Source organism: Jaculus jaculus, chromosome 15, assembly GCF_020740685.1.
Source record: "Jaculus jaculus isolate mJacJac1 chromosome 15, mJacJac1.mat.Y.cur, whole genome shotgun sequence".
Classification (NCBI taxonomy): Eukaryota; Metazoa; Chordata; class Mammalia; order Rodentia; family Dipodidae; genus Jaculus; species Jaculus jaculus.
Window position 1 is genome coordinate 3,163,935 of NC_059116.1, and position 11,455 is coordinate 3,175,389.

Here is an 11,455-nt window from a genome sequence, read left to right on the forward strand (position 1 = left end):
ATGAGCAGCACCATTCAAATTGCTGGGAAGCTAAGCTAAGCCTCATGACTTTCCCATTGTCTTTATTATATATTTTTTTCTTTCTCAAAAGAAATATTTGGGCTGGAGGATGGCTTAGTAGTTAAGGCATTTGCCTGCAAAGCCAAAGGACCCAGGTTCGATTCCCCAGGACCCACGTTAGCCAGATTCACAAGGGGCACATGCGTCTAGAGTTCATCTGCAGTGGCTGGAGGCCCTTGTGTGCCCATTCTCTCTCTCTCTTTCTCTGTCAAATAAATAAATAAAATAAAATATTTTAAAAAAGAAATAGTTAAGAATTCACACCTTATTGGGAGGTCATAAACCCTGGGTATGGTTAAAGGGAAACTTCTGCTATTGTCTAGACAAATGGATATAGTATGCCCACCAAACTGCCCTCTAAAAATTTATGTTTATGCCCATATATTAATGTTACTCTCACTTTTGGTTAGAGAACCTTCTCTTTTCAGATGGCAGTGACTACTGGCGTGCTCAAAACTCACCAAAATGCTGAAAAGTCTGGGCATGGTGGTGACCACTTTTAATCCTAGCACTTGGGAATGAGTGGTAGGAAGATCACTGTAGGTTCGAGGCCAGCCTGAGACCACATAGTGAATTCCAGGTCAGCCTGGACTAAAGCAAGACCCTACATCGAAAAACCAAAAAATAAAAATAAAAAGTGCTGAGTAGAAGCAACAACGGAATGTTTAGCATTAAGCGAGACATCTCTATCATATCCTCCAAGGCTCAGGGTCCACTGCAGAAGAGGTGGTGGAAAGAATGTAAGAGCCAAAGGAAGGGAGGAGGGCTTACAATGCTGTCTTCCAGACACAAAGGGACAATGGTATTCATGGCCTCACAGTGGCTGATGCTACCTACCCAAGACCGGCCTGCATAATAGGCAGGAAAAATCGACATCAAAATAGCAGAGAGACTAGTTAGAAAGAAGAAGGGATTCAGTGAAAGGGGCTAGGGAGGGGGGAAAGGAAGAGTGATGGAATTATGGTATATTGTCCATATGTCTGGAGGTTGTCAATAAAAAGTAATAATAAAAAATAATTAAAGCTTACTGGCATCAAACAAAAAGAAATGTTAAAATATTTCAGTTTATAACAGATACTGTCATCTGAGTATATAATTTTAGTCAACCAAAAAGAAATGAGACACACAGTCTGTGTGAGAGAAAGTTGTTCAATGAAGACTGGGTTTAAGAATAGAATATCTGCTGGGCGTGGTGGTGCACGCCTTTCATCCCAGCACTCGGGAGGCAGAGGTGGGAGGATCACAGTGAGTTCGAGGCCACCCTGAGACTACATAGTGAATTCCAGGTCAGCCTGGGCTACAGTGAGACCCTACCTCAAAAAAACAAAAACAAACAAACAAACAAAAGAATAGAATATCTGCCTATAACGAGCCTGAACAATGCATCTGCAAACCTAGGCTGTCTTCCCCCGGCGTTCCGATAGAAGAATGTATCTTCCAGTCTCATCTGGCTTTCTCCTTTCACCTTTACCCAGATTGTAATGTCACTGGAAGCATATGATATATTCTTAACTGTACCTGAACAGTGGCACAATAGTATCTAATAAAAATATGCCCTCAATGGTGGGACCCAAGCTCAGTATCAAATAAGAATCCTAGACGCAATCTTAGCCATGGGGTTCAAAGCCCATCCCTATATGTCCTTACAAAAGTCACTTTACTTCCCTGAACTCAGTGCCATCCTCCATGTGGGGTTTGAATCAGATGTCCCCATAAACTCACATGTTTTGAATTCTTCATCCCCAGCTGGTGGCAACTTGGAAGGTGGAGCCTTGCTAGAGAAATTGTCTTTGGGGGAATGAGCTTAGGGGTGTTATAGCCAGCTCCCCTTTGCCAGGATTTGGCTCACTCTCCTGCTGCTGTTGTCCTCCTGCTGTGACAGAGGTGATGTCCGGCCTCTGCTCGTGCCGTGTTTCCCCTGCCATCATGGGCTTCTCTTCAGGACCGGCAGCCAGATAAGCCCTTTCCTCCCATCAGCTGCTTGGTTGGCTGCTTTGTGCCAGCAACGAGAAGGTCACTGCAACAACCTACAAATTCAATTTTATTTGGATTTTCCCAAAGGGCCTGCCTTTGCATAGACGTTGTCACTTAGCACTGGCCGCTTCTCCATTTCTGGGAAATGATATTTACATGCAAGAGAATGGATTTAATAGTTCTCTCCGCATTGCTGTTCAGAAACTCAGGGACTCCACAGCCTGTTTCTTTCTCTGAAGTGAAACATAATCTTCTGGGACAAACAGATTTTCCCAAATGATAACTGGGTAGCAAACCTGATTTGGAAAATTTCTCAGATTCTCCATGCTGTTCTAGAAGGCTGGTCTAGGGAATTGACATGAATCATGCCAATGCTGATAACAATTTTTTTTTTTTTAAAAAAGAGGTTTTTCCAGATAGAGAGTGCAGGGCAGCATAGCTAGAAAAATGCCCTGTTCAATCAGCACCTCTATGCATTCCGAGAGGCCATGGGGATTCATCAGGACTTCAACCCAAGCTCCTCCTCTGTAGCCCATGATAATGACTCCTTTAGGGTACACCATGAAACTGCTGTAGATGCCCTTCTAGCCTTCTTCCAGACTCTTCCCATACACTCCTCCTATGAGGCTCCTGCCTAGGGGACATCATTGTATAGTTAGAGTGTATGGAGCAGTTTGAAAGTAAATGTATGCCCCACCCACCAGACTCAGGTATTTTTGATTAAGCTTCTTACTTAGTCTTTAACAGGTGGAGCCCTGCTGAAGCAGGTGTGTCACGTGGGGCAGATCTTGACTCCAGTCCTACTAGGTGTGTTGAGAGCCAGCTTGAGCTCTGGCTGTTTTCTGCCTGTGGACGCTGGCTTTCCCTCTCTGCCGTGGATGTAGGAAGTGAGCCAGTCTCTTCCACCATGAAGGAGCTTCCCCTGGAGTCCCTAAGCCCGAAATAAACCCTTTCCTCCTGTAAGCTGCTTCTGGTCAGGTGTTTGTCCAGCAACATGAAGTTAACTGGAACAGGAAAACTGAAATGGGTCTTAGGGCTAAGGAGGGAGGTGACCAGCTCAGGCGTCCTGTTTCACAGGACTTTGAAGCCATGCCCAATTTCCCATATGTCAGCTGTCACTGAATCTTTTTGGATTCCAATGTACCAAAATCCTAACCCCAGGACCTTTGCCTGGGACTGTTTTGGAAGAAAGATCTTTGAAGCTTTCAGTAAGGATTTTATGATGAGATCCTGCTGCATTATGTGGGTGGGCCCCAAATCCAGGCACAAATGTCTGTATGGGAAGAGGACCTAAGTACTGAGAAGGCCATGCGGAGATAAAGGAGAGGCTGGAGTGATGTAGTGACAAGTCTGGGGATACTTGGAGCCATAAGAATTGTCAGAGGCAAGGAAGGAGTTTTTAAAAATATTTTTTACTCATTTCTAAGCGGAGAGATATAGAAGACAAACAGAGAAAAAGGATGTGCCAGGGTCCTCAGCCACTGCAAGTGAACTCCACATGCATGTGCCACTTTGTGCATCTGACTCTATGTGGGTACTAAGGGAATCAAATCCAGGCCATTAGGCTCTGCAGGAAAGCACCTTGACTACTGAGCTATCTCTCCAGTCCACAAAGGAAGGACTTTGACCTAAAGCTTTAAAGGAGAACATGGCCCAGCTGGCCCCTTTGATTAACCTTCTGGCCTCTAGAGCTATGTGGAATAAACATGCTGGTTTAAGCCACTAGGTATATAGTACTTTATTACAGCTGCCCTAGGGAACTAGGGCAGGGTGGGACATGGTCATGCCCACATCCAGGTTGTGTGTATCCAGACACTGCAGGTGACGCCTGTAGCTTTATCGGAGCTGTTCCAATCTGGCCCAAGGAGCTGGTGACCTTAGCTTCTGTACCTGTGGGATCACAAATATTCACACTTTGGGCTGGAGAGATTGCCTAGTGGTTAAGGTGCTTGCCTGTGAAGCCTAAGGACCCAGGTTGGATTCCTCAGGACCCACATAAGCCAGATGCACAAGGTGGTGCATGTATCTGGAGTTTGTTTGCAGTGGCTGGAGGCCCTGATGCACCCATTCTTTCTCTCTCTCTCTCTCTCTCTCTCTCTCTCTCCTCCCCTCTAACAAATGAATAAATTATTTTTTAAAAAACTATTCACACCTCCAGTAAGGATGAGAGCAGAAGCTGGCACCTGCCTCCCTCATGCTTGGACTATCATAGAGCTTCTGAGAGTGGAGGACTTTTCCTCATAGAACCCATTGTCTCTCCCTGTTATGCTTTGAATATGAATTGTCCCTCCCCCCACTAAAAATGTTCTGTATGGAGGGCTTGGTCCCTAGCTGGAAGTGCTATTTGGGGAGGTACTGGAAATTTTAGAAAGTGGGGCCTATCTGACCACTTCTTCCTCTCTCTATCTCTCTCTCTCCTGACTGCCATAAAGTACTCAGTCTTCTCATCAGCCATGATGATCTGCCCTGCTAAAAGTCATGGAAATGGAGCCTGCTTGCCCTGGACTGATACCTCTGAAACACTGAACCAAAAATAAGTTCTTCTCTTAACTTGATTTTTCTCACTTGATGAAAAGTCTGAAATCATACACTTAGTGAGTGTGAACTTGGCAACTGACCCGAGATGTCTAGCCTGAGTCTAACATCTAAATTAGTAAATAAACTAGACAAGTCAAAAGAAGATCTTTGCTTCATTGAAAGTTTCCTATAAATCCTTTCCCTTCTCAAATGAAAGTTCCATGTAGTCAGAATTATAATGCTTCCATTTCCGTGGCCATGAGGTGAAGGCAGAGTAGGAATTTTTTTCAATATTACTTCTATCTTTATATTTATTTGAAATATATATATAGAGAGAGAATGGATGCACCAGGACCTCCAGCCACTGCAAACGAATTCCAAATGCATGCGCCACCATGTGCATCTGGCTTATGTGGGTTGTGGGGAGTTTAACCCAGATCCTTAGGCTTCACAGACATGCGCCTTAACTGCTAAGCCATCTCTCCAGCCTTAATCTGTCATTTTTATTGAGAACTTTAGTATATGAGCACACAATAATTTCGTCATGTTCCCATTCCTTTATCTTTTCTCTCCTCTTACCCACTCCCTATCCTTTAAAGACCCTCTTTTTTCACTGTTTGTTTGTTTTTCGAGGCAGGGTCTCACTCTAGCCCAGGCTGGCCTAGAATTCACCATATAGTCTCAGGGTGGCTTCAAACTCATGGTAATCCTCCTACTTCTGCCTCTCGAGTACAGGGATTAAAGGCATGCACCACCACGCCCAGCTTGGGCTTTCTTTTTTCATGGTAGTCCTTTCTCTGTCTTGTTGTCTCATGCCTTTTGCCCTCCTTTGTCCTCTATGTCGTGATGGGCTGAGAACCATGCAGATCTCTTGGGGTATCTCTAACTACTGTGGGGTTTATTGTTTATTGTTGGGAAGACATCGTACCAAAGGATTCCTTTGTACCCTGTGGCTCTTACATTCTTTCCACCCACACTTCCCCAGTGTTCCCTGAACTTTGGAGGGTGTGGTGGAAGTCTTCTTTAGTGTGGAGCTCTTGACAGACTCTTCTTTGATGGGTCTGGAGTCTCCTCAGTGTCTTCCACCGCCTCCACAGATGATCTTCCGGCCAGCAGCGAGAGCAGCACGCGTGCTCTTCTGATGACTACCTCCGCAGTATTCCCTGAGCCCCAGACAGTGTGATGAAGGTGATTTGTCCTGTGCTAAGCCCAGGCTTTATCCAGAAGTGGACTTTCATGAGACACAATGGCTCCAGAAGAGGACAGCTCAGCAGGCAGGTGGAAGATGTGAATGCGTGTCCACTTCACTTGTGAACTGAAAGCTCCTTCCATGGATGGTTCTGTTTTGGAAGCTCAGTCTGAGGATGTGGACGACAATGCTCACCTACAGTTTCCCTCACAGGTGGGCTGAGGTAGCATGTAAAAGGCAGACACACTCCGCCCAGGACTCATCCATTAGAGCAGAATTATAATTCATCCAGTAGCTGTGAGTGGAAGAAAGGGTGCTTATCCCTCTGGACTACTTTTCCAGTGTGCCCTGAGCTTTTCCAGGTAAAACACGGCTCAAACACTTCTTGGGGTGATACATGGCTCAGTGCACAGAGATGACCTGCCTGGCAGCTCAGGCTTCCCCATGTCACACCTCATGGATCCTGTGACTGAAGGTCTCTAATAAGATCCCAGGTCACTGAGAAATCTGCCAAAGTATAAGCATCAGGAGCTGTGCCAAATGCTAGGCTTCCAGCCCACCTTCCTCTTCAGTCAAGGTTGAGTAAACCCAAATTAAAAAAAAAAGTAATGTGGTCCAATCCTCAGAAGCAAGTCTTAGGAGTATGGAAATATTTGGAAGATTTTTACAAAGCTGAAATATATTAGTTAATTGTGATAAACCTTAATTTATTATGTGTGTGTTTGTGTTTATGTGTATAGGTGAACAGTGTCTGCAGGGGCACAGAGGCCAGAGAACAACCTTGGGTGTCATCTCTTAGGTACAGTCCCCCGTCACTTGTTTTCTGTGTCAGGATCTCTCTCATTAGCCTAGGGCCCACTACGTAGGCTAGACTGGCTAGCCAGCAAGTCCCCTGGAAGGCCACCTGCCTCAACCTCCCAGTGCTAGGATCACAAATGTGCACCATCATGCCTGGATGTCTTTTTGTTGGTGGTGGTGGCTTTTATCATGGATTCTAGAGATATAACTCAGACCCTCATATTTGCAAGGCAACTGAACCATGTCCCCAGTGCCAAATAGAGGGTTTTAAACATAGCACATAGCCACGGATGGTGATGCATGTCTCTAAACTCAGCTCTTGCAAGCCTGGATAGATTATGAGCTTTTGGCTGGCCCGGGCTGCTAATAAGACAATATACATGCACATACATGCACGTGCACACACACGCATGTGCACATCTACCACCACTGCCAAGACAGGAGCATATGCTGAGCAGTTCTCTAAAATGAAATCATCACAACATAAAATCTTCTGCACTGTGCTGCCATCTATGAATCATTGCTCCTTTGTTGTTGTTGAGAAATCCTTCACTTTCAAATAAAAGCAATCCTAGCATTGAGGTAGGAGGACTACTGTGAGTTCAAGGCCAGCCTGGGCTGCAGAACGGGTTCCAGGTCAACTTGGACCAGAGTGGGACCCAGCTTCAAAAAACAAGAGGCCTTCAGAATGAGCTGCTGCCAGCTGTGTGGAGTGTTTGAGACTCTGCGTGTTGTCCAGCGAGCTCCAGACATGCAGCTCTGTGAGCCGTCACCCGTGCTGGGTGAGCTGTCTGGTGATGCCACTGCCTTTGAGTCAGCTCACCCACTGTGGGTTAGGTAAGCAACCCCTCTCCCTCCCTGTAAGTCACTCCAGCAAACTCATGGGTTCACTGCCCCCAAAATAAAAGAAACAACGGCCCTACTTTCTTCTGCATTTGGAATGGAGATGTCTTTATTCCACCCTCCATACTCGCCTCCCCCCAACCTTCAGCTGCACACACGTGCGTGTGCACAATGAACGTAGAAGGGAAAGAAGGATCAGTAATGAGAGCCACTAATGGATTGGCTTAAGTATAGAACAACAGCCCATCACGGTTCTAGAAAATAATCAATCAAGCACTTAATTTTAAACATAAAAGTAAGCTGCCAGGAGACTGTTAATAGATAACCAAATAAATTAACAGTTGTAGGTGGGATTTGAAACCAGGTCAGACTTTCCACCAAGCTCTGAACCCCATGCATATAAAGGGACCTCTAAAGCTTGGTACTTGAACTCACACTGTTTTGAAGTGGGAATTCTCCTTTCAGCCTGTATCCCTTCTCAGCGGGCCCATCACTTCTGGGAATTGCCCTGTGTGTGTCTTCCATAAATTTTATAACACCGCTACTTTAAAATATTGATGGGTGAATTGGCCTTGGCCCAGGCCTGCTGAGGGCTAGCATGGACATGAAAACCCTCAGGAGGGTACAGACAGGAGGGACACATTCCCCGCTGGCCTCCCGTAAAGGGACAATTGTGTCAAGGAGGTAGTTACCTGAGCTGAGGCCTGCCTGGCTTTGATGGACAGCTCTGCCCTCTGAGAGCCGGCTCAGGGCCATAAGGGGGTGGACTGGCGAAGCTCAGGGGCCCGCAGACCTGTAAGGCTAAGTGAAACCCACACGTAATGCCCCAGGTTATTCTAGCCTGCAACACAATGTTCTCCCAGCATTCAGAATCTTTGAAAAGTTACTGATGAATAAAGATCAATAACCTTAGAGTCTTTCTTTACTCCATGTCCGTGACCCTAACCAGGCAAGTGACCAAAAGTAAGTGGCAATAGGGGATGCAGAGAACAGGACAAGAGAATTAATCACTAGATTCCTGGGGGCTCTAAAGTGCTCTCAACTTTTAGAATATCCATTCTGATAAACACACTCCTCATGGTAATTTTTAAAAGGCTACAGAATTTCTCCTCTTGGAATAAAATCATCACATACAAAAAAACCTACAGTAGTAGTTTGCTAACCAAATTAATAAGATAAGTTAATAGTTGCCATGGTGGCTCTTGCCCTTTGCATGTGTGTGTTCCCCTCTACATGACTACAGTAAATACATGTGACCTCATTTAATACTTTCTGTTTAAATCTGAAAGAATGTCCTTAGATCCAGAATACCTACTTCTAGGAGTTTTTTCCCTCTGGAAATTATTGAGGATTGTTATTATAACAATATGTATGAAAACATTACTCAGGAGATGGAGAGATGGCTCAGAAGTTAAAGGTGCTTGCTTGCAAAGCCTGATAGTCCAGGTTCGATTCCCCAGTATACACATGTAAAGCCAGATGCACAAAAGCAGCTCATATATATGGAGTTCATTTGCAGTGGCAAGAGATCTTGGTGCTCCCAAATGCCTCTCTCTCTCTCTCTAACAAATAAAAATACTTTTAAAATGTTGCTCAGTAATAAGTGTAAAAATGAATTGTTAAACACCTTCTAAGGCAATCATTACACTACACAGCCATTAATAACTATGTGGTGGAGCTGGAGTAGCAGTTCAGTTTGGTAAAGAATGTGTTGTACGCACATGAAGATCTGAAGTCAATCCCCAGAACCCATATGAAAAGCCAAACATGGACATTGCTAAGGCTGTGGCTGTCCAGCAGAACTAGATGGTAAGATCCCATTGTTGACGACTCCAAGTGCCTGGGCTGCAGGACACAGAGAAATCAAGCTGGAGCAGAGCTGGAAGCCTCCTTGCTGTTGACTAGCCATCAGAATGCTAGACAGAGCCATGCAGCCTGTTGTGGGCGAAGCCATCAATTATCTTAACAGTAGTGGAGCCTACAGCTTCATAGTTGGCCATCCAGGCCAAATATACCAACTGATGCAATGGTGGAATGTTTGTCATAGGGGAAACTCTCTGATTGGAATTGAGACCCACTCAATGGGCAGGAATTCCTGTCTGGTATTGAAAACCCATTGGAAAGCTTATGGCTGGGAAGGTCATAAGCTCTATGGGGGAAACTGCTACTGTTGTCTTGCTAAATGGATATATGATGCCCACCAAACTACCCTCTATGTACTTATGTTTATACCCATATATTAATGCTACCCTCACTTTTGGTTAAAGAAGCTTCTCTTTTCAGATGGCAGTGACAACTGGGGTGACTCAAAACTTACCAAAGTGCTGAGAAGAAGTGACAGTGGAGTATTCAGCACTTAGTTAGACATCTCTATCACACCTGCCAAGACACAAGAGATGACAGAAAGTATGTAAGAGCCAAAGGAAGGGGAGGAGTGCTTTGCAATACTGCCTTCCACATGCAAAGTGGCCATGGCATTCATGGCCTGCCTAATAGGAAGAAAAACTGACTACATCAAAATAGAAAAGAGACTAGTTGAAAAGAAGGGATTTGATGGAGGAGGATAGAGAAGAGGGGAAAGGCAGAGCAGTGGGAGGAGATTATGATCAGGGCAGATTGTCTATATGTATGGAGGTTGTCAATAACAAGTTTTGTTATTTTAAAGCCAGGCATGGCCATGTGAGCTTGTTATCCCAGCACTGGGGAGGCACAAGCAGCCGGTCCCTGGGGTTCACCAGGCAGCCAGTCTAGCCTACTCAATGGGCTCCAGGCCAACAAGACTCTGTCAGGCAGCACCTGAGGACCCACACCGGAGGTCATCCTCCAGCACCGTCGCGTGTGAGCCTGCATGACACTCTCTCACACAGACACATACGCACACAGCAGGAAAGCTATGTTGCAAAATAATCTCCATACACTAAAAAATAAAATAGGTTTTATTATTGAGTAATGTGTGCTATATAGGCAAATAATAACAAGATAACTATTTTTATAAATTAAAATATGCACCAAATGTATAGAATTAGGTTCACTGAGACAAGATTATGGATGACTTTACAATTTAATTTTTTTTTGTTTTTTTTCAAGGTAGGGTCTCACTCTAGCCCAGGTTAACCTGGAATTCACTCTGTAGTCCCAGGCTGGCCTCAAACTCACAGTGATCCTCCTAACTGCCTGCCGAGTGCTGGGACTAACGGCATGCACCATCATGGCTGGCTTTTGATTTCACCCTCTTTATTTACCTCACTTTCCAATTTTTAAATGTATAATTAGAAAAAAAATTTTAAATTATGACCAAGGATGTCATTGGATCTAATAATAGCACCATTATACATGTGAAGCTCTTTCTAGTCAAAACTGTGACTTCATACATGACTCAGGTGATTTTCACATAAACTCTGTCAGAAGGTGAGGAGAACAGATATCTTTTACTTCTAAGGAATTTCAAAGGTACACAAAAAAGTTAAAGGGGATTAGAGTGATAGCTCAGTGGTTAAGGCACTTGCCTGCAAAGCCTAATGATCTGAGTCCAATTCCCTAGTGCCCACATAAGTGTCACATGCATCTGGGGTTTGTTTGCAGCAGCCGGAGGCCCTAGTGTCCGTTCTCTCTGTCTGTCTCTCTTCTATCTCTCTCTGCTTGCAAATAAATAAACAAAAATGTTTTAAAAATTAAAGTGAATATACAGCATGTGTAGACTCTCCCTTGCCCACTGGCGACTGGCACTCAGACCTTCTGCTGAGGGCTCCCTTGGCTATGGGCCACAGACAACTGCTCGAAGCTGTCATGTCACTATAGTGGCAGCTCAAGCTGCTCTGAAATGACCTACCTTATTCCTGTCTCCTCACCGTCCCCATTAGCGCTTGGTTCACAAGTATTGTTCTTTGTTCAGCACAGCAAAGAAAGGAATGGAGGAGCATTCTAGGACACATAATAAGGAGGCGGTCGCTGATGAGAGTCAGCAGTGTACTAGAACCAGCTCATGCAGGCTCATGAAGTTAATGGTTGCCATCTTGTCCCCAGTCTATGATCAGCAACACCAAGTTGGTAGCCCCAGAGTCAGACGCGGTAGGA

General features: G+C 44.9%; 1 long non-coding RNA gene across 1 annotated transcript in view; it reads right to left on the bottom strand.

The window, feature by feature from the left end:
* The window catches only part of LOC123455121, a 30,887-nt gene extending 19,432 nt beyond the window's left edge, over positions 1-11,455 (bottom strand). Inside the window, exons 1-2 of the long non-coding RNA XR_006633685.1 lie at positions 11,211-11,455; positions 9,699-9,760 (exon numbers count right to left, since the gene is read on the bottom strand). This is a non-coding gene — a long non-coding RNA (uncharacterized LOC123455121). The remainder of the gene's footprint in view (positions 1-9,698; positions 9,761-11,210) is intronic.